This window comes from Nuphar pumila, chromosome 15, assembly GCF_984573655.1.
Source record: "Nuphar pumila chromosome 15, dmNupPumi1.hap1.1, whole genome shotgun sequence".
NCBI lineage: Eukaryota > Viridiplantae > Streptophyta > Magnoliopsida > Nymphaeales > Nymphaeaceae > Nuphar > Nuphar pumila.
The window spans coordinates 84270305-84295616 of NC_143263.1; the positions used below are offsets into that span (position 1 = coordinate 84270305).

General features: G+C 36.3%; 1 long non-coding RNA gene across 1 annotated transcript in view; it reads right to left on the bottom strand.

Annotated features, from left to right (window-relative positions):
* LOC149815823 (uncharacterized) overlaps positions 1 to 17474 on the bottom strand; it is a 33647-nt gene extending 16173 nt beyond the window's left edge. The window contains exon 1 of the long non-coding RNA XR_016427951.1: positions 17349 to 17474. This is a non-coding gene — a long non-coding RNA (uncharacterized LOC149815823). The remainder of the gene's footprint in view (positions 1 to 17348) is intronic.
* Positions 17475 to 25312: the final 7838 nt, after the last annotated feature.

Below are 25312 nucleotides of genomic sequence, written 5' to 3' on the forward strand. Positions count from 1 at the left end.
TTTTTCCTAGTATGCATTACCAGATTCTTAAAAGGAGGATGCTTGGACTTTAGTGTTGCTATGTATATTTTTTCTATATATAATGTATTCCTTTTTAATTTTAACATTTATTGATTCAATTATAAGTAAGATACATATATTGTTATTGCAAAAAAAGTTTGACATTCTTGAGATGATAAAAGCATAGGTGTTGAAAGAATGCACAAAAACTTAAAGAAACTTCAGAAGCTTAGAAAGATCTTCAGGCCGCATGGTACTCTCGATGAACACCTGGCAACACGTTCACCTTACATCCCTTATTATCAGTAGTTACAATTGATGCGTTATTTTGAACTATAAAACTTAAGTTATGATATGCCATTATTTTCTTATTTCATGACCTATAAAATTGTATGTACATATTTGAAACAAAACTTGTCTCTTTTTGTGCTAGTTGACATTGTCTAATATGTGAATTCATGAATTTTCTCTAATATTCTAAGTTTTTAAGTTCAAATATGAATATAGGAGTTATGGAGGATCGAAGAAAAAAAATATAGTTGTGTGTGTATGTGCTTTAAATATTGTATTTCTTGCAGGACTTCAAATGTGAATGTTGAAGTTATAGAGGTTAGAGTTATGGCAAGTTAAAGAAAAATATATATATAACTGTGTGTATATGTATGCTTTAAATGTTGTGTTTCTTGCAGAGCTTCAAATGTGAATGTTGGAGTTATGGAGGATGGAGTTATTAAGGGTTGAAAGAAAAAATATATATAATTGTGTGTGTATGTATAGACAGATTCTTTTTCAATGAATATATGTATAAACATGTTAATTTGGTGATAAATAAATAAATCATTTTAAGAGTTGGTTCATATTGAATGAAAAAAAGAATGTATATATGAGCAAATGAAATGAACGTATGTACGAGCATGTTCTTTTTTTAGTGAATATATATATAAACATATTACTTTGGTGATTAATGAATGAATGATTGTAAGAATTGGTTCATATTAAATGCACAAAATAAATGTATGCATGAGCATGTTCATTTATGAATGGATGAAATAAATGAACATGTTCATTTCAAATGAATCAAATGAATATATGTATAAGTATATTCATTTTTTGAATGAATGTATATATAACCATGTTCATTTGGTGATGAATGAATTAATGTAAGAATTAGTTCATATTGAATGCAAAAAAAAGAATATATGTATGAGCATGTTCATTTATAATGAATGAAATGAATGACCAGATTTATTTTGAACGAATAAAATGAATGCATGTATGAGCATGATCATTTTAGAATGAATATATATATATATAAGCATGTTCATTTGGTTTGGTGATTAATGAATGAATGATTGTATGAGTTTGTTCATATTGAATGCAAAAAATAAATGTATGTATGAACATATTCATTTATAAGTAAATGAAATGAATGAGCATATTAATTTCGAATGAATGAAATGAATGTACGAGTATGTTCATTTTAGAATAAATGAGCATGTTTATTTCGAATGAATGAAATAAATGTACGAGTATATTCATTTTAGAATGAATGTCTAAGCAGGTTCATTATTAAATGAATGTATGAACAAGTTTACATGAGAAAAAAAATAAATTAGCAAAAAAAATACTTTTTTAGCGCTAAAAAAATGCCAAAAAAGATGTCTTTACTGGCACTATTTTAGCATTTGTAAAGGTCATATTTCTAGTAGTATCATTTAAATGGATTTACCAAGAAGTTGGTGCATTTATGAAAAGTTCACATACATTTTATGACACTATTTGCATCATTAGCCGTAGTCAATTTCTTTTTATTATTGTAAAAAGTAAGCTTAAAGGTAGATCCCTTTACGAGAAGAAAGTATAAAATGAATAGTAGTTAGTTTGCAAAAGTTATAACTTTGAAATCTTATATAAGAATTCAATGATTTTTTATGGTTTGGAAAGTTTATTCAATTTTCTAAATTCTATCTTTTAAGTCAAAGCAAATTTGTCCTCTTTCATGTCCTAAATTGCATGACAATCAAATGGTTTTTATTTTGACATATTTGGTTGCTTATTAAAATAAGCATGACTTTATTTATGATGTTAACTAAAATCAGATCAATTATTGTTAATTATAATTACATGTTTATTTTTAATTAGAATTATAGATTATTTGAAATTTGATCCATCAAGATATGCTTAGATATTTCAATTAATTATTTATGATATTATATACTAGAACATTGAGTTGGTCATAAAAATTTAAATTGACATGTCATATATGGATCATGTATAAAAGTGTATAGCTCCTCTCATTACTCTAATTATTTTAAATAAATAAAAATAAAAAAAATGATGTGATTGTTTCTCATAAAATAAAGTAATGAAATCCTACACTTAATTGCAATCATGCGTAGATATGTCATACTCGATTGATAATATTACTTATAGTATTTAAATTTTATAAAGTTTATATGTTATTTTTAATATCTTGACCTTTCACGTTTTTCAATAAATTAAAGCTTCTCACTTTGGGCAGACTCTAAATAACTGTGATTCCAATTGTAAATCATTGTTTTCTTGATTTATTTGCATTTGAAAGTAACCACCATCTGCTTGTTGATTGTTCGATAGCCAAAGCTATTTGGAGTTTTGTTGCTAGTCACTTTGGCAGCAGGTACCATCTCAACCAAAATCTTATTAAGCATTGCAACATAAGTGGTAGTGCTAGATTTGATTTGAATTGGTTGCAAAGATGTTAGAATCAATGTTTTCATTTATTAGCGCAGAAAACCTGGGTCTGGAGGAATCAGATAGTGCATGATAGTACTTTTTCCTTAATGAAAATGAAGCAGGATATTTGGGCATCGTGTAAAGAGAGTTTTTTTTCAAGTTGAATTGGTCAGCTGTTGATAAGAAATCATTCAGGTATTGGTGTAAATATGATGAAATTATTGGACCTTGGATGCAAAATGATTGGTTCACTCTTGACATTCAGTTGGCGAGTCGGTGACTGTTATTAAATGAGAGTATAAGCTGATAGCCTATGCTTGTAGGGAGCAATCGGGTAGATTTAGTCATTGTTGTTGAGAGCCAGGATGAGGGGTTTCTTCCTCAGCTAAGTCACAGGGACTCGGCGAAGCAAGTGTTGCACCCGCATCGACGTGACGCGACGCGGGTGCGCGTGCAACACCGGGTGCAAGTGCGGATGCGGTACCGGGTGCGGTCAACACGACCCTGGGTGTGGTCAACGCACCTAGGGTCATTTTCGTCCATGTTTCAGGCATTAAAAAAAACCGATGAAAAGGAGGATTAGGGCAAAAAAGTTTGCCCTAATCTCTCTCTCCTCTCCGCTCCCGCACAGCTCAGCTCAAGCTCTCTCCTCCCGACGCCACCTCCTAGGCTCCTCCTCTCCCTCGTCACAGGTACGTACCCTCTGGCTCCTCTCGCTCTATTCTTGTGTCGACAATGGAGGGGCCGAGCCCCCCCAGCTCCCTCTCGCTCTCTTGTTGGGTCGGCAGGGAGGGGTTGAGCCCCCCCTGAGCCCTCTCGCTCTCTTGTTGGGTCGGCAGGGGAGGGGCCGAGCCCCCCCTGCTCCCTCTGTTTTCGGCAGGGGAAGGGCTGAGCCCCTCCCTGTTTTCGGCATAAGAGGTTCAGAAATTGAACTTGGTTTGAAAAAGTTGAAATTTGAATCTAAACTTGGAATTTGAAATGAATTTGAGATTTTGAAAAAGATATTAAAAAATATTCATGGGAGCAAAATGGAGTTTCTATTATGTCTGATGGATAGACAGATATTCAAAAGCATCCACTGATCAATTTCATTGCTTGTTCGCTTAGTGGCTCAATATTCTTGAAAGTAGTTGATGCATCTTGGGAATATAAAAATGCAGAGTATTTGAAGGGGTTGTTTATAGAAGTCATAAAAGAATTGGGTGATCAGAAAGTGGTACAAATCATTACAGACAACGTTCCAGTTTATAAAAGTGCAGCGTTGAGTTTAGAGAGTAAGTACCCTCATATTTTTTGGACTCCCTGTGTAGCACACAGCTTAAATCTGACCCTAAAGAGCATCTGCAATCCCAAACAACAACAACAACAACAACGCCTTCATCCCAAAAAAAATGGGGTCGGCGATATGAACCAAAAAAGAAAATCATTTCGGGTCTTCCACATGAATCCTTCTGTCCAATCATTTCTATCTAATGCCATGTCCTCGGTGAGGTTCAAAGCATTCATATCCTTTCTTATCATCTCCATCCAAGTCTTCTTAGAGCTTCCTTAACTACCTGCTCTACAAACATTCCTTGTTTAGCTCCTTTCAGTGTCCACCACTTAATTCTATGATCTATCCTGGGTCTATAACTTTTGCGGCATTTTCTAATTCTAAGATCTAAAATTAAGACTCTATGTTGTGTAACTACACTTTCTCCCGGTATAACCCCAAAGAAGAAGAAAATTCGCAACCATATGCTTTATGTTCATGGATTGAAGATTTAGAAAGAAATGTCAAAAGCATTAGGAATTTTGTTGTTAACCACCATCGTGCTAATATTATATTTAATAAGCATTCTGACCTAAAATTGTTGAAGGTCGCTGAAACACGTTTTGTGTCCATCATTGTGATGGTGAAGATGATTAAAAGAGTGAAGAATGCTTCGGTTAACATGATGACTGATGAAAATTGGTGCTGATGATAATATCAAGGCTCAAAAAATTAAAAAATCCATTCTTGATGATAAATTTTAGGGCAGGGTGGTATAGTTCAATTTACGCAACCTATTTGAGAAATATTCACAGAGTTTATGAAATGTGGGATAATATGATTGAAAAAATACAAGCTATAGTTTTCAAGCATAAAGAAAAAAAATCTTGCATTGGATGATTCAGAATTTTTTAATCATACTCATTCAATTTTAGTCAGAAGATGGGATAAGAGCAACACTCATTTGCATTGCATGGCACATTCTCTTAATCCAAAATATTATGCAAATAAGTTGTAGGCTGGTGGTATTGGTCGTGTCCCTCCAAATTTAGACCCAGAGCTATCAAGACATAGAAATATGTATATGACAAGACTTTTTCCTGAAGTATATTTTTTACATCAAGTCACACAAGAGTTTGAAAATATAGATCATATCACATGGTGGTCAACATTTGGATCAGAAACACCTCTTCTTCAACGTCTTGCATTAAGATTGATATCGCAGCCTACTAATTTATCTTGTTGTGAAAGAAATTGGAGCACATATTCTCAAATCCACAACATAAAGAGAAACAAACTCACCAGCAAGCGTGCAGAGAATTTAGTATATGTTCATTCAAATCTTCGATTACTTTCGCGAACCAATGATGAATACAGGTACTAATTTGCTCTCTTAGTTATTTGATTATTTCTTAGTTTTTCATTTAAATATATTTGTATTGTATTTAACATTTTTAAATTGGATTTGTAACGCAGACAAGAAACATCCAAATTTTTTGATGTAAACCCAGAAGAGTGTTACTTAGAGGGAGAGCATAATTTCAACATAACAAACATGGATTTAGCTAAGCCCAGTATTCCTTCTAATGATGCATCTGATGATTAAGATCCATTACTTCATCAGAATATACTTTGGTATGTAATTTAGTTCTTTTCTGCTTTACTTATTTGATTGATATTTAAGTTGATTTATGTAATTGCTTTACTTATTTGATTGATATTTAGGTTGATATATTGCATGCATAATGAATGATATTATGACAATGTTAATTGTTAAATGTAAATGTTGAAGGTAAAATGAAAGGCGCAGAAACCGAGGTAGAGAGAGAGAGAGAGAGAGACGGCTGGAGAATAATAGAACCACTTAACTCAATTAGGGCTAATCTCTATGTTAAATAGAGATAGTCCAAGGAACAAAATTACACCTAGGTCCCTCATTAAAGAATAAGATGCAAATAACCTCTAGTTTAGAAAAACTTATTTACTAAAAACATCTTAGTCTCAACACTCCCCCTCAAACTGGAGCATAGATATCAATCATGCTCAGCTTGTCACAACACTTTGAGAAATTTGGTCTCGCCAGGGCTTTGGTAAAAACATCAGCTACTTGATCTTCAGAAGATACATGATCGGTGCAGATATACCCAGCCTGAACCAAGTCGCGAACATAGTGACAGTCAACTTCAATGTGTTTAGTCCTTTCATGAAACACTGGATTGTTGGCAATATATGTAGCAGCCCTATTGTCACACATCATCAATATAGGTAGGGATACTTTCTCCTGAAGCTCGGTTAAGACTGATTTTACCCACATAATCTCAGCTGCAGTCTGGGCCATTGCTCGGTATTCAGATTCAGCACTCGACCTGGCTACAACGGTTTGTTTCTTACTCCTCCAGGTAACAAGATTTCCTCCCACAAACACACAAAATCCAGATGTTGACTTCCTATCTTCAACAGATCCTGCATAATCCGCGTCAGTGTAAGCAACAACGTCCAAAGATGGATTTCGTTTAAACAACAGACCTTTACCAGGAGATGCCTTTAAGTATCGAATAACCATCATAGCTGCATCCCAGTGAACTTTTGTAGGTTTGTCCATGAACTGACTGATTTTACTCACAGCTAATGAAATGTCAGGTCTAGTAACTGTCACATATAGTAACTTACCCACCAAGGATCTAAAGCTGGCACTGTCTACATACTCAGACTTCTCATCGAACATGTGAGTTTTGGGATCCATTGGAATATTAGCTGGCTTGGCTCCTAGCATTCCAGTCTCTTTTAATAAGTCCAACACATACTTTCTTTGAGACAACACTAAGCCCTCTTTGTTTCTTGCAACTTCGATACCCGGAAAATATCGAAGGTGACCAAGATCTTTAGTAACAAAGTGTTTCTGAAGATGATCTTTTGTGGCAGAAATATCTTGGGCACTGCTGCCTGTTAATATGATGTCATCGACATATACCACCATAACAACAATTCCAGCACTGGTTTTCTTGATGAACAAGGAGTGATCTGAAGCTGACCTGACAAAGCCAAACCTAGACATGACCTCAAATAATTTGTGAAACCATGCCCTTGGACTCTGCTTCAGGCCATAAATAGCCTTCTTCAACTTGCACACCTTCTTACACTCCCCCTGAACCTCAAAGCCTGGGGGTTGTTGCATGTAAACCGTTTCCTGCAAATCCCCATACAAAAAGGCATTCTTGACATCCAACTGAAACAAGGGCCATCCATGGTGCACAGCAACAGAAAGAACAAGACGAATAGTGCCAAGACGAGCAACTGGGGAGAAAGTTTCAAAAAAGTCAACACCATAAGTCTGAGTATAACCTTTTGCAACCAACCGGGCTTTGTACCGTTCAATTGACCCATCCGAGTTATATTTAATGGTATATACCCATTTGCAGCCAATAATATCTGCATCAGTTGGAGGAGCCACCAAATCCCAAGTGCCCCTAGAACATAAGGCATTCATCTCATCCTTCATAGCCTGCATCCATTTGGGGTCGAATAGAACCTGACTGTGATGAAGCGGAACAGAGGAGGCAGACAAAGCCGAGATAAACTTCTTCATAGAAGCCCCAAGATTAACTTCAGAAACAAACTGAGAAATGGGATGAAGGGTGCACTGTCTTTTCCCTTTTCGCAGAGCAATAGGAAGATCCTCATCAATAGCAGAAACTTCAGTATGCTCAGTGATACTTGCCTCAGGAGAAGAAGATAATGGGGGCATGGAGGTAGGGGGTAACCTGTGAGTATACACTATAGGAGGGTTTCTGTATCGAGACTCCCCAGAGGATGGAGTCACAGGCTTTGGAGTGAACGACTCTAAAAGAAAAGGGGGAATTGGCAGAGGAAAAACATCACCTTGACTCTCTTGTAACCTTGGAGTAGTACTCGAAAAATAAGGAATAGACTCAAAGAAGGTAACGTCCGCACTGACATACTCTTTATGAGATATAGGGTCATAGCAACGATATCCTTTTTGGTTCTTAGGATACCCAAGGAAAACACATTTAATAGACTGCGCAGCAAGTTTATCTCGATCAGGACCCAGCTTATGCACAAAACACACTCATCCAAAAACTTTAGGGGGGATAGGAAAGAGAGGAGCCTCTGGATGGAGAATTTGAATTGGGATCTGGTCTACTATAGAACTGGACTACATGCGATTTATAAGAAACCCCGCTGTCAAAACCGCATCGCCCCAGTATGTAGCAGGCATATTGGATTGAATCATAAGGCACCGAGCAACATTAAGGATTTGTCTATGTTTCCTCTCAGCCACCCCATTTTGTTGGGAGGTATGGGGACATGTAAATTGAGGTTGAATCCCATTTCCAGAGTAGAATTGAAGTAAGTCTTTGGAATTGAACTCAAGAGCATTATCTGTAACGCCCCGAAATTTTTAACCCAAAATTTGAAGATTTTTTTTTTTTTTATAACAGCGGAAACAAGAAATAAAATAGGGCTAAACATTTCGAGACATTACGGCGGAGAGAAAACCCAACACATTTATTTCATTTCAATATCAATGAAAATCATCAGAGTTAAAATCATAAAAGAAAACCCAAGCGATCCCTGGAACAATAAATCCAAAAATCTCGATCCGATACCTCATCCCGCAACCACTCATAAACCCTATTCTTTACCTGAAAAATAGTAAATTAATTGGAATTAGACTACCACGTCTAAGTAGGAAAACAGTAACTCTTAATGCAGGTATATCATGAGTCCAGTATGAGATGTGGGTGTCATAGGTGATTTTCAAAATATACATAAGCAAGTAAGCAACAACAGAAATCAACAGTCATAGACAGGAGCAGGTAAACAATTATGCAATAACAATAACTGAGCAGGTAAGGCATAGTATGCAACATTAATAAGCAAATGAGGTAAGCGATGCAACAGCAATAACAATAACATGCATAACTTTCATGTAATAGTTCAATCACCTCGTATTTACCCATTTCAGGATTTCAGATCATTACAATTTCACAATATAAAGCATACTGAAAAATATGCAAATGTCTCTTTAATGACTCCATCACAGTGATACCTAACTGTTCTAATTAATGTTTATCTTTTCTTATCCCACGGGTACACGTGGGCCAAGGCAACCATCTCAGAAGAAAACGTTCGGGGGTATATTATTCAAGGGTATTTTATTAACCCGAACATTTTAACTGAGACTGAAAATCCTAAGGGAGCGGCCAGTGACCGAGAGAATCTCCCAAAGGCCAAAACCAAAACAGGATGCATCCCTAACTTCTGCAGAAGAACATGGAGCTACCACCTAGGACACATTTGGTAGTCCGGGTCCCCCAACTCTGAGGACTGGGACCAACGAGTCGTTTTACGCTCGAAAACAAACACATGTCCCCAGAGTTTTGTACCACCTACCCTCTCCAAGGTAAGCCCGAATCTGAGTGGGTTAAACTTTTCATTTAATTATATTCCCGAAGTATAAGGCATTTCCCTGACTTCCTTCTACTATCATAGCAGTAGAATCCCCAACCTTAGTCATTTTACCAAGGTGTACAAAACAGTCCCAACCCTTTGTCACATTGATTGCATAAACCCACTCAAAGTGCTCTGGTGCCTTTAAACCAGTCAAGCACACAAGCCCCGGTACCTTTAAACCAGTCAGGCCACATAATTTAAATTTAAGTCTTTCATCAGTCTTATTGTTATTACCCAGAGTGCTTCGGTACCTTTAAACCGGTAAGCACCGATGCCCCGATACCTTTTAAATCAGTCGGGCACACAACACTTAAGATTAAGTTTTTCATTGATTGCATTGCCATAGCACACAAGCTAACAGTCCAAATACCCGTATCGGGTATTCAACCCATATTGCCCATTAGGCAGGAGTTCCCAAACACCCTCCCATAGTGCTCTGGTGTCTTTATTATCATTTGATAATTTCAGAAAGTATGTAGTGTGCTAGGACAGTGATCGTTAGAAAGTTTATACACTTTAACATAAAGTTAAACCTTAGAGGATAAGCAAATCCATAGACATTTTAACGTTAGCAAGGGTGCAGCTTAATCAGAACTTTCAAAAAAGTAGGCACTTCGAATATCATAATTTATGCAGTTTAATATGCACTTGGACCCAAATAACTATGCAGCTCAATATGCATTTATCGTCAAGCAATATGCAGTTTAAGAAATTATGAGGAAGAAGCTTATTAGACTACAGCATATTCAATTTCCCACAATATCATGCATACAACTTGTATAAGATTATACATAATCACATGTACTCAGATCTGATCACAGCCAACATAACTACTTGAAGACAATACCGATTATGGGAAATAAAATAACTTGGAACTCAAGTCTGATAATAGATAATAAAAGAATTCAAAATTTAACATGATAATGGGTAACGAAAACATATGTATTCAGACTTGATATCAGTTATTAAACCAACATTGAAACAGATTTGATATAGTCAGTAAAATGACATATAGTTATCTTGGATATCAATCAATATAATAATATATAAAAAAAAAAATCCGATTTGGTGATGGAACCCAACAAGATATCATATAATCAACTCTAATCACCGTCAACAAACTAATAGGAAATCAGTTGTGATTCAATCCACCAATTAACATATTACTCAAGTATTTAAACTGTCAACAAAACATCATATAACCCATATGTTTACATTGTTTTTATGTTCGTGGCATTTGCCATATCTGAACCTCCAAGTCAGATATGCATCCTCCTTCAGGATTTTTCTATTATTAACTATTTAGTGTAGTGTATAAATTTCATTGTCATAAAGAGAGCTTAACTGTGAAACTGGGGCATTGATAAAGTAGAGATTCAATGTAAAAGCAACATCAGAACCTAAATTAGCAAATATTAGTAATTGGAACGGATAACATGCTCTATTGTAAAGAAAATTAACATGAGGAATGGGTTCATGCACAGGTAAAACAAACAAAGTCCATTCCTATCGTCATGGGTTTTGATGTTAATCATGTATAACTACAACCTAAAAAGAAATTGTTCTGGTAGGAGGGTCAAAGATAAGTCATCAGATCAACCCCTTATCACACCGGATATTTAAACCATAAATTACAACATGCCACCTATAGATACGGTTGTATGCATACAGCCAAAGAGTTGAATGAAAAATATAATGGCTGATGAGGATATGGACTGGGGAGTGACAAGGTGGACGAGGGTCTCCACGAACAAGCATCATTTGTAGGAAATTATGCCTATGTTTTCCTAAAGCAGACAAGATCCAAACGAATTGTGTAATGTGACCATGATTCTACCTTTTTCAATTAGCCACATATGGTATATTTGAAACATCCCTTTCAGGTAGCGTAACAGACATAAAATTTCACAGCCGCAATCAAAGGTTGTACATTTATTGCAGCAAGGCTCCCGAGAATCTTTTTGTTCCAAGATCACTAAACCCCACATCCAGACTATCCAACAAAATTTACGCAAAATACAATACACCCAAATGGAGAGAAAAACTCCAAAAGTGCTGAAATGAAGAAAATCAAGAACGCCAACCAACTCATTTCATAAATACCTTAACTATAACCAACGAAAGAAATCAAAAACACCAAGAGACCCCTTTTTCCTTACCCCCATTCTGCGTTCAAGAAACAATCCTATGAATCTAAAACAAGAAACCCCCAAATCCAAGAAATTGGGTTCTCGGTTTAGGTTAGCAGTAGCCTTCAGCATTCAAGTATTTTTTTTTTTTGACCAACACAAGCACACCCAGACCCAATCAATAACCCACAAGAAAAGTTACTGATCCTACCTGTTCCAGCGTTTCTCCTCGAAGATGCCATGGATGGAGGTGTTGCCGACCACCCCTACATGACCGAACACAGTCAATACCCAAAAGAAAAATTTCAGAAATCCTAAAGCAGGAATAGAAAACCCCTTTTTTTTTTCTTTGACAGACTTACAAAACCCCCAAATCAACGATTTGGGGTTTCGGTTTGGGGTTCACCGTGAAATCCCGAATAGCAACTCGATTTCCCCAGATTTAAATCCATGCCAGACACTCTATCTCTTTACTATTGAAACTCCAAAATCCCCAAATCGGAGATTCTGGAATTTCGGTAGCTTAAACCCTAAATCCCCAAAATTTCTTGTCGGATTTGGGATTCACTGCACTCGTAAATCCCTATTCACTGCCCCCGCACCCCATACTCGACCCACATAATACCCAAAAGAAGAAGAAAACAGGAAAACCTACCTTTCCGACGACGAGGAGGTGGCTGTCGCAGTCAGGGAGATCGCCGGCATCGGTTGCTCCTGCTGGCGAGCTCGGGTCGAGAGGGACAGTGAGACAGTGAGTGCGGGAGTAGAAAGAAGAGGCGAGTGGAAGGAAGAGAGGTGTGGGAGGTAGAGAGGAGCGAGAGAGAGATGGAAGAGGGGTTCGGGATCTCCCCCCTGCCATCGGCGGCTGTACATTTCGTTCCCCAGCCACTCCCCACGATGAGTTAGGGTTCAAAAATGAACCCTAACGACTGATTTATCGGGTAGGGGCCCTCTCCCCTTTATTTTTCGTATGCGGGGCAGGGCTTGGGTCCGAGTCCATGACCTGAGATCCAACGGATCTGCGACTCTCCTATGGTGCGGTTCCACAGCTTGCCCGAAATATGGATCCAACTGTGGATCCATTTATTAACTTGGGTATATATATAAGTTATGTTTATTATTATTTTATTTTATTTTTATGATATTATACATAAATATGGACCCTTTATGGATCCTGAATCTAAAACTTTTCTCTCTATTACACTATTGAAACTATGAATCTAAATGATATAATTTGGATCCAAACCTTCAGTAGATGAATATGGCTCCAAAATAAACTATTATGGATCTTGTATAAAGTTTTCTCCTTTAAGATCTGATTATAAATTCGCAGATCCACATAATAAGTGTTGGATCCATTACCAAATCTAACCATGATATCGAGATTCCAATATCAAGGATCTGAACCAAAAATAAAGATCTATTATTAGGTATTTGTCTGGATCCAATTACCGAAGATCCAAATAATATAAAAGGATCCGACATCGAAGCTCCAAGCAGGGCATCCAAGATCCAATTAGATATGAAAATCAAACAATAAAAGTATCCATGTAGCAGCTTCTGAATATGAAATTCATGTTTATTTATCTGATAAAATTCACGGTTATTACATTATCAGTGCGAACAATTTTAACACATATGTCAAATTGAGTTTTTATCTCTGCAATTAAAGATTTAAGAATGCCAGGACCTTGAGACCGATCTTTTAACAGGAACACCCACGATAGTCTTGAGAAGTCATCAACAATAACTAGGTAATAACGACATTGAGACCTATTAGGAATCCGACTCGGACCCCACACATCTACATGAAGAAGATTAAACAATCCTTGACTTGATGGACTCTGACCGGAGGGAAAAGAGCTTCGACAATGTTTTCCCAATTGACATGTTTCACACTGAAAAGAAACTGAGGAAGGTATATGAGGAATGACAGGACGAAGTTTTGTCACTGGAAGGTGACCTAAACGATGATGCCACAATAAAGGACTTGAGGATGATGTAACAGCAGAGTGGGCCGAAACCTCTGGTTGGTGAAGGTAATACAGACCACCTTCCTCATAGCCACCGCCAATCCTTCTCCCCGTCAGCAAGTCCTGAAAGGTGCACCCCATAGGATCAAAAATCACTCTACAATTCAACTCTTTTGTCATTCGACTGACTGATAATAAATTCTGTGGAAACGAAGGAGCATGAAGAACATGTGACAACTGAAGAGTAGGGGTAATAGACATGTTTCCCTGCCCTACAATTGGGGATGAGCTACCATCAGCAAGACGTACCCCTTTCTGACCTGTCACAGGTTTTAAACTCAAAAAATTGCTCGAGTTTCCGCACAAGTGACCAGAGGCTCCAGAATCAATAACCCACCTACCACCTTGAGCAGATAGGCCATCACTTGCCGAGCACACAACCTCCGCAACAGAAGACTTTGAATTGGATGATCGTAAAGCAAGGAGCTCGTCATATTCAGCCCTGCTAAGAGTTACACAATCATTGGAGGAATCTGCATCTGATTTAACCACTTGAGCCATAATATAAACTAATGGGCTTGATTCACAAAATGCAGGAGCAACCACACACGCATACCCACAATCAACAGCAAGCCTGAGTATATCAAGTTTTGACTTCACCAATGAAATCTGAGAAACACGACCTTCGACTGTTCAGATCCAAACTCCAAATATAATTTTAAAGAAACTTGACCAAAACCTTTCCCCTCAACCAAGGATGACTATAGGCTGTAAATCAAGATCACACATCCAACACGACTTAGAGTGTGTTATCATCACACATTCGCCACTACGACAACCAGTAGCAGCACCCAACACACGACTTAGAGTGTGATACCACAGTGCCCAACACAGAATCCCACTTCAAGGGACACGGTTCCCACAAACAGAATAATTAATTTTTTTTCGCACAACAGGGAATCATGCCTGCTGATTAAAAAAAAACTTATTAACATGCAGTTTTCAAAAGACAGCTGTGTCAAAAGGGTCACGACACAGCACCCAGCTTTTTGCTAAGTACTTTTAACTCACAACATCTACTCCCAGCCATATACCTCATGACAGCCAAAAAAAAATTCCAATTTCACGACTTCTACACAGCACTTGTACTTATCAACATAGATAAAGATATTCACGACAGTTGCGTATTTATCAACATAAATAAAGGAACTCACGACAGCAACTCTCAGCAATATAAATCACGACAGCCAAAATAAAATCAGTTTCACGATACCATGTTAGAGCTTTAATGGAGTAAAACTATTGAGATGCTTACACTCCAGCAAATCAATATTTGATAGGCGCAAGCACACCAAGTTGGGAACCAAGGTGCAGATCTGCAGTAGACAACTTCAACTACACCAAAACGAATATCAGATCTGAATATGATTTGATTTAACATTACCACGTCAACCCACAAGAACAACAACCCACGTCACCACAAAGACCGTTGATCACCAGCACCACAACGATAATAACAGTAGCAACTTACGACCACAACAGATCAGATCTGATCACCATCTTTAACACGCCTGCAATGGAGACAGATCTGGTCCACACCGTGCGACAGGTTCTAAATCACCACCAACTGCAACATCGTCAATGCCAAGACTTCAATACCCAGATATCCACCTGCTGCTCTAGCTTGCCAAATCACAACGATCCATCTTCAATAGATTTCCAAACTGCTCCCAGATTTGGCTTCAGATCTGAGTCACGACCTCTAGTCAATAGTCGTGACTAGGTCTGACTGCAGATCTGTAGCCAGGTCTGATCTTCACACAGAAGGACCGACTATCCGATGAGATGTTGCTCGAAGGAAGATGATGCTGGAACTTAGGCACCCAAGGTCGCACGCTGCTCTGATACCATGTTGAAGGTAAGATGAAAGGCGCAGAAACCGAGGTAGAGAGAGAGAAAGAGGAAGAGAGAGAGAGAGAGAGAGAGAGAGAGAGACGGCTGGAGAATAATAGAACCACTTAACTCAATTAGGGCTAATCTCTATGTTAAATAGAGATAGTCCAAGGAACAAAATTACACCTAGGTCCCTCATTAAAGAATAAGATGCAAATAACCTCTAGTTTAGAAAAACTTATTTACTAAAAACATCTTAGTCTCAACAGTAAACTTCAAAATTATATATATATATATATTACATTTCCCTGCTACACCCCCGCACCCAAGGTTTTTGAAAGTGCCGCACCCCCGCACCCGCACCCATGTGACATAGTTCCTCAACTTGATGAAAAAAAATCAATATTGTGTCTAATCTCTATTTCTATTCATATCAAATCTGATCTTGTAAAACTGTTTACAAAAGCTTGTTCTGAGTTCTCTTTCACTAGATCAACTATTACCATATATATTATTCAACCTACATTATCGGATCTCATTATATATATTCAAGTTCATTTTCAAATCTATTACACAAAATTAAGATTTGAATCTGAATCAAGTATGATCCAGCTCATATCCAACTCGAATGGCCTGTAGTCCCACGTAGAAGCTAATACATCTAACAGTAGGATCATTTTAATATCCAGATTGAATGCATATAAAAGTAGGATTCATTTTGGTATCCAGATTAAAATAATTTTCAATTCATTTTATCCTTTGTGGAACACCCAATTGAACATGGAGAGAGAGAGAGAGAGAGGTGTCTCATGTCTTTTGTTTTGGAGTAGGAATCAGACTCAGCATGCAGTACAGGGCCTCCGCTTGGTGCAAGCACATGACGCCATAGTGACAAAAGTTAAAAACGGCAAAATATCTTTTTTCAAAAACTTGCGAGAGTTTGAAAATTTTCATAAATCTCGTGTGTTTTTCGGAAAAAAATTGGCAATAAAAAAATATAAAAATTAATTTTTATAAGAAAATATTGATAAAAATTATATATATATATATATAGAGAGAGAGAGAGAGAGAAAAGGTTGTAGATGCACAACTTGAGTGGAAGGTACAAAACTAAAGTCAAGATCCATCATTTCTAGATTATATATATTTTGGAAGGACAAGACCAAAAAAATGTCCAACTTCATCCTCAACCCTGCAATACATTGTACATCTTGCTAGACTTCTTCAATTTCAGTTGGGCGAATAGGCCATCCAACAAGACTGGCAAACCAAACACTACCTTAGTGAAGGGCCACGACCCTAAATTGCCAGTTTAGTTTACAAAAGGCTCTGCATAGAGGCATGGGTATAGCTTGGAATTTTAGTTTAGTCAATCTGAAAACATTGTTTTAGTTGCAATATTTATAGACAATGCTTTGAAATGAAAGCACGTTCATGACTAATATGCCTTCATATGCGCAAGTAAGAAAGAACACATTCAACAATAAACAATTCTCATATACTTACAATTGTAGGAAGAAAAAAGCAGATGATTTTTTCAAACAAAATAAAGGGCTCACCCAGATGTCCAAACCACCCCATCCGAAGCATCAAATTTCAGTACCCAAAATAATTTTCTTTTAAATACGAATATCAACCCCATTAAACAAATCTCAGAAGAAAAAATAGCAAAAGCATGTGTTTGCTTTACGTAGTAGTGAGTTTGGAGTTTCTAGGGTTTCTCCCAGAGAGGGGCGGGGGCGGAGGGGTGAAAGAGGGCAGAGGATGGGTGAGAAGGGTAAGAAGGAGAACGTTTAAGAGAGGGGTGGGGGCAAAAAACAAGAAAGAGGGTGGGATGCAAAGAAAAATAGGGAAAGACATGATTTCAATAGATGGCTGGAGAGAGGGGCAGAGAGAGGGATGGGAGAATACCTGATTCTCAGCAATCCGGCGTGAGAGGGGGAGATGATCTAGGCATCAGATATAGAGAGAAGAGGATTCAGGCGTCATCTCAGTCGTGGGTGAGTTCAGAGGGGAGAAGGAGAGAATGAGGGAAAGGAGAGCAATAATAAGATCCAACGGGTGGAAACGTTCCACTCAGGTTGGGCACATAACAGTTGCGCTTATTTATATATATATATATATATATATATATATATATATATATATATATATATATATATATATATATATATATATATATATATATATATATATATATATATATATAATGGGTCCGCGCTAAACCGTGTGCTAAAAGGGTTTTTCGAGATTTTTTTATTTTATTTTTAAATTCTGACTGTAAAGATGTGATCTGTACTTTATTTTAGAAAGATCAACTCTTTGAAGCGTTTGAATCCAACACATTGGTGGGTTTTTATAAAGTTTGAAACCGTTCAAAATCTTTTTAAATTTTTTAGGCTCCAAACATCATTGTTTTCATTGAAAACATATGATTCAAGTGTAGATTCATAGTAAATCGACCATGCCCAACACATTTATATGGCTGGAACCGCATAAAAAAGCACTGAAGAAACCCCAAAAAAACTTATTTAGCATGCAATTTAGCACAGACCCATTTTCCTATATATATATATATAGAGAGAGAGAGAGAAAGAGAGAGAGAGAGAGAGTAATGGGTAGGTGCAAAATGATACCAGCTAAATAAGTTTTTTTAGGTTTTTTTGTTTTATTTTTAAATTTTTTACTATAGACGTAATCTATGAAATTGATTTTATACGGATCAGCTCTTGAAGTGTTCGATTGTTATAAATTGGTGAATTTTTATAAGATTCAAAAAATCAACGGTCTAAAATCTTTGTAAATTTTTTAGGCTTCAAATAAAAAATTTTCGTCAAAAACACATGATCAAGTTGTGAATTCCTATTTATTCGATCATGCCCAACACATTTATGGGGTCAAAACTACTAAAAAACCACAAAAAAAAACAGGAAAAACCCCATTTAACACATTTCATTTAACACCTACTCATTTTCTCCGTTTATATATACATAAAGAGAGTTTTTTATTAGGTTTGGGACCCTGCCATCTTAATAACTTTTACTGAAAGACGCCCTCAACCCACTTGGTGCAAGCACATGATGGTAAGTGAAAGTCAGAACCCCTGGACCCCCTTACAGTCCACATAGCTTCTCTCTCTCTCTCTCTCTCTCTCTCTCTCTCTCTCTCTCTCTCTCTCTCTATATATATATATATATATATATATATATATATATATATATATATATATATTAGGTGCACCAAAGGATAGTTTACAGTCTTATGCATAATTGTTACTTCATGGATGGCAAAACAGGTTTTAATACTGGTTTCAAGCCTGACCAAATTTGTTTTTGGTTTAGGTTTTGAGCCTGGATGTTTATGAAAGCATGGACCCAAATGGGTAAATGGGAGTGGGTTAAGGTATAATAATTAGGTTTTTATATAATCAACGAGAGCTCCTCTTGTCTGGTAGGAGCAGCTAGTGCACGTCACCTTGTGTTGCGAAGTTGAAAGTTCGAATCCCAAAAAAAAAAATTGGCTTGGTGTTTAAGTTGGTTCGGTTATAAACTGGCCCCAAACTGTTTGAGCTAGGGTTAAGAAATGGGTCATTATTTTTCATAGGCATGAACTGATTTATTTTTTGGTGTTTAAGTTGTTTAATGAATCTAGATTTCAAACTCAACGTAAACTCATAGTTCTCTTAAGATTGGACCCGGTTGAGTCTAGCCCCTCCTAGTTCAGATCACGTATAGACAACCTAGCTACATTCCAAGGCACAAGTGAGAACGACATTAATGTGGTGGCCGTGCAAGCCTGATCAAAGGGGTTTGGCAAAGTGGAATGGGATCTGGGCCACTAGGTAGGTGGTCTAGGTTCAAATCTCATGGGCATCACCCCTTGCTCAAGCCTAAGCATGGCGATTTTCTGAGGGCAAGGGGTAGGGATGGCAGTGGGGCGGGGCTGGAGACTTGTCCCCCGCCCCGCTTCAAGATTAGAACCTCCATCGGGGGGGATGGATTTTAACCTCCAGCCCTGCCTTCATCCCTGTTTCATGTCCTCCATCCCCGGTTCAAATGGGGATGAGGCAGGGCGGGGAGGGGATATTGCGGGGAAAAGTGACTGGGATGGGGCGGGGCGGGGAAAAGTGTACGTCCATCGGGGATGGATTTTAATCTTCGTCCCTACCTCCATCCCGGTTGCATACCCTTCATCCTCGATCCAAACGGGGCGGGGCCCCACTTTCCCGGGTCCACTGCCATCCCTAGCAAGGGGTAAGCTCATAGAATTTTAAGCAACCAAGACAAGACTAGGTCTCTGATCCTATGGGTGGTTTGTACGTTCGTGTAAATATATAAAATTAATATACCCACCCAAATTACACCCTTAGACGCAGCATAAGTATAACATTGATTGAGTTATTTATGAGAGAGAGAGAGAGAAATAGTTATTTTTTGAAAAAAATCCTATAGTGGACAACCTTTGGACCATATGCCAAAAGTAGATCTCATATTTTTGAATTTTCTAATATGGGTCTCTGTTTTCCTGAAAACTGTCAAACAGAGAACCGCTCTTACTATTGATCACTAACTCAGTTAAACTGAGTAAAATAACAATCATACCATCAAATGAATAAAATGCCTATCTTTCTTTTTTATAACAAGGTTAAATAAGTATTTTTCAACTACAAGGGCAAAGGGCAATATAGAAAAAAAGCGAGCTTATCTCTTAACTAAAAAAAAGTGAGGATGGGATTCAGGCTTAGCTAATATATCCAATAATTATCGATGAGATGCGACAAAATTAACTTCAATTTCTTGTTTGGCCACCTTTTCTTACATAAAGTGAAAATCAATTTTTGCATGCTTAGTTCTGGCATGAAACTACAGATTTGCAGTCATATATGTTGCTCCCAAATTGTCACACCATAGAGTAGGAGGACCATAAGTAACGACCCCTAGTTTTTTGACCAATTATTTGATCCAGTTCAGAGGCTCCTCCTGCTAGAGCCTTGTATTCATCTTCAATACTGAACTTAGCTACAAAATGTTGTTTAATCGAGTTTCAAGATAACAGATTGGCCCCATGAACATAAGATAACCACTGGTAGATCTTCTGTCATCTGAACACCCAGTCAACATCAGTATATGCTTCAAGTTTGAGAGACTTAGAATACGTCATATGCAACTTCATATTTACGGTTCTTTTTAGATATCTCAGAATTCGTTTAACATGTGCCCAATGTGCATTTGAGCTTTATTTACTGAATATGATATATCTAGCTTGAAATTTGTTGCATATTGTAACGATCGTACAACACTGCAATACTTTATTGGATACTTCATAACTTGCCCTTCAAATTTTGATAATTGAACACTTGTTGCAGTGGGAGTAACAACTGATTTTGTATTCTCTATCCCAGTTTTGACAAGGAGGTCATACATGTATTTACATTGTGATAAAAACACCCCATTGTCGATGGGTATAACTTTTATTCCTAGGAAATAGTGCAGGCTTCCAAGATCTTTTATAAAAAATTCTTTGCCAAAATGTTGGATCAACTATTGAACTTTACTATCGAAGTTTCTTGTCACAATTATATCGTCTATATATATATATATATATATATATATATATATATATATATATATATATATATATATATATATATATATATATATATATATCAGAACAAACCAAGTAAATCCTTAAAAAAAATGATAAATAGTGGCATACTTGCATTGGATCTCATAAAACCCAATTGAACTAGATATTGCCTTAACCTATCAAACAATGCCATAGGAACCTGTTTAAGACCATAAAAAGCATAATTGAGCTTATAAACATATTGAGAAAATCTCTTATCTTCAAAACCAACTGGTTAACTCATGTACACTTCCTCCTTGAGATATCCGTATAAAAATACATTATTGGCATCCAATTGATGCATGGTCCATCTTTGATTGATAGCTATGGACCAAACAATTCTGATATTTGTGGGTTTTATGACAGGTTAACTCATGCCAGTTTGATACTTCATCACTAGTGATTGGGTCTCTCATGCCAGTATATAAAAATTCTCTTTTATTAAATATGACATGCTTGAAAATATAAACTCTTTTAGCAAATGATTATACTACAAATAATCTTTATAACTAGAGCCATATCCAATAGATACACATATCTTAGATTTAGGACACAACTTAAAGCTTGAATAAGGAGTGAGAAAAGGATAACACATGCATTCAAAGACCTTAATGTGATCATACATGGAATGTTTTTCAAGAAGAAGTTTGTAAGGAGTTTTTCCACTTAATTTGGTACTTAGCAAACGATTTATGTGATATATAGCATGTCAAAAAACATCAACCTAGAACATCAAATTCAATGAAGCATATGTATGCATGCTAAGCCTGCATCCAAGAATATGCTTATGCTTATGTTTACCACAATACCATTTTGTTGAGGAGTATATGGCATGTAAGCCATCATTGGATCTCATGTTGATCAAAAAGGCATTACTGACATTATTAACAAACTCTCATTCTTCATCACTATGAAATATTTAATATTACAGCCTATCTATTTTTTCACAATATTCTTGAAATTTTGAAAACAGGCTAACATATTAGACTTTCCTTTTAAAGGAAATAATCAAAAAAATCTTGAAAATTATCAATAATAAAAAGATAATAATTGTATCATTCTCTAGATTTAACGAGTGATAGTCCTCAAGGATCAACATGAGTCAATTCTAATTGAGCTTTAATAACAGATTCATATAACTCAAATGGCAATTTATGCATTTTACTAACCAAGCATGTAGAGCAAAAATTAAATTGTTTACCACCAATCAACTTTAAAAGTTATTATGTTGAAGTAAATTAAGAGTTTTGACTAGGATGTCCTAGTCTAAAATGCCATTGATGAACCATAGAATCTACTTATGCCGCAAACACCTTTTTTACATTTTGCTTCGGAGGCTAGACACACATAAACTCCTCCTTTACTCTGACATTTTTTTATTATATTCATTTTCTATAGATTTTTTTAACTTAAAAACCATTCAAGTAAAACTCAACAAAACAATTGTTATCTCTAGTCAATTTAGCTATTGAAATCAAATTATGCATGATTTAAGAAACATGTAACACATTCTTAAGAGCAAAACTATGATATTTTGAGTTAAGAGTCACATTACCAATATTTAAGATCAGGAGATTGGCGCTATTGCCAACCATGACATAGTATGCACCTTTATTTTTTTATCTTTGGGTCATGCTGAAATCATCGGGCATCATATGATGGGATGCCTCACTGTTTGGGTACCAATTGGGATCATTGATTGAGTTTAAGGTCATTGCAGTAAATGCCTTTGAAATATCATAACATTGACATGATGTATGGTTCTTTCTGCCACAATAGTAGCAAATAACTTTAATCTCATTATGATTACATGGAGATATGTCATTCTGATATCTATTGTTCTGAAAAAAACCATGGCATGATTTTTTGTTGCATCCACGACCACAACCTTTGAAGGGTTGTCCACACCCCCTACCTCTTTGACTACATAAAACAATATTGATATTTTTACTTGATTGACTATTCTTTGGATTAAGAATTTGGAAACACTTCCCTTGATTTAAGAGCATCTCATATATTTTCATAAATTCAGGGAGTTTATGAAAGGTGGTGATTGTGGTCACAAAGCTTTCATACTCATTAGGCATGTCATTTAACATATATTGAACAAGATCATTGTATGATATCTCTTTTTCTACACCACTTACAGAATTAGCCAAAAACTTTATTTTATTCGGATAATCAACCATACTTATCTCTTCGTTCTTGACATTTTGCAGGTCCCTCTTAAATTGAAGAACATGAATATTAGATTGTGAGGCATAAGATTGTTCAACTGCCACCCATGCCTCACAAGCTGAGGTGATCTATATAATTTGAGTCAACACTACCTCAGTGACAGTGGTCTTTATCTAACTTAGAGCCAATTGATTTGAAATTTTCTAGTTCATAAACCCAGGATAAAGGGAAGTATTATTTCATTCGACTATATATTATGGTTGTGCAGCATGGGATCAACAAATTTAATAAGATCCTGACTATACATAACTAACTCTATATATGACTGTCATAGCAAATAGTTGTTATAGTCTAACGTGATTGATATAAACTTGCAAAAGCCCATATTTAGTCATTGACGGGGCAAAAGATTGGCTTGCCATTAAAATAGAAAATTACAAAACTGATATGCCCCACTAGAATAATCGACTAGCATAGGGAAGTCATCCAACACTGCGAGGACATCCACCACATTAAACCAGGATTCTCTGCCGTAAACATGACCCGAACTTTGATACCATGTAAGGATTTAAACGGATTGATTCTTTAACAACATATCAAAGCATATTTCATGAATCACACACAATGCAAAGGATTTAATGTGGTTCAGCTTGATGTACCTACATCCACAAAGAAGATCTCTCTCCTTACATGTTTTTCAAGCACTGAGAATAGAGGTTATATTTATAATGTAGTTGATCCATCAGGGTTCGATTATGTCTTTTAGCTATACCATTCTGTTGAGAGGTGTCAGACATTAGTATTATAAGTAATATGGTTGTCGTAGCAAAATGCATTAAACTCATCAAAATTGTACTCACATCCTCGATCAAATCTAATAACCTTGATTATTCAGCCTAACAACTCTTTTACTTCATGTCTAATGCCTTAAATCTTTTCAAAGCCTCTAATTTCTTAATAATCAAATAAACATACCCATATCTTGAATAATCGTCTATAATAGTGATGAAGTATGACTTTTTCTCATGGGTATCAACATATAGAGGCCACAAATTTTTGAGTGAACTATAGTCAACAACTCATTGGCCCTATTTATCTTTAGAAAACTTTTTTTAGTCATCTTTTCAAATATACAAGGTTCATATTTGTTAAAACTCATGTTTTCAAGAGTAGATAACATACCTTAACTTATTATCCTTTTCATTTTATTAATATTTATATGGCATAATCTTAAATGTCATATATATGAATCAACATTCAAAGCACAATCATAACCAGAACCATTCACTTTATTCATAATAGGAACAACTCCATCAAGGCAAAACAAATCATGGTTAAGATCATAATGTCTAGTGAGTTTCACTTGTCCACATTTTTTAAGAGTAAACTTATCTAGTTAAAAACAAACTTTGCAATCCTTTTCACAAAATCAACAATAGACACTAGATTCCTTTTTATGGGAGGCATATACAACATATTAGTGAATAATAGACTTGTCGTCAAGAAACAACTTATACTACCCAATCTTTATGATATCGCAGTTGGTGTTGTTCCCCATAAATATTCTTTGGTCTCCTTCCTTCATATCCTTCATCTCCACAAGGCCCTCCATAGTTTTAGCAACATATTAAGTCAAACATTAGTCAATCTGCCATCTTGAGCAGCAACTCAAAAATCGTATAAGCAATCTCACAACTACCTCCTGGCTTAGCCATTAAGTCATTATTTTTCATATTTAGGCAATTCTTCTTGAAATGCCTAGGGTTTCAACAATAGAAACAAATTCCTTTTAGTGCAGGTTGTAGATTTTTCTTTTGCACAAATCACCTTTTATTGTTATTATTTTTAAATGTATTGATTTTCTTAAAACCAAGAGCCTTGGGTTAGGTTCTTTGGGATGTTGATGGTTCAAAGCTTGTAGACTGGATTGTCATCGGCTCTCTTCTTTTCTTTCTGCATATGCTCCTGCTATAGGGAGATATGCTCAAGAAGTTCAGCCAAAGTTAATTTTTTCTAATTTAGCCTCATGGCAATTGCTACAATTTTCCATGAGGAAGGGAATCCGGACATAA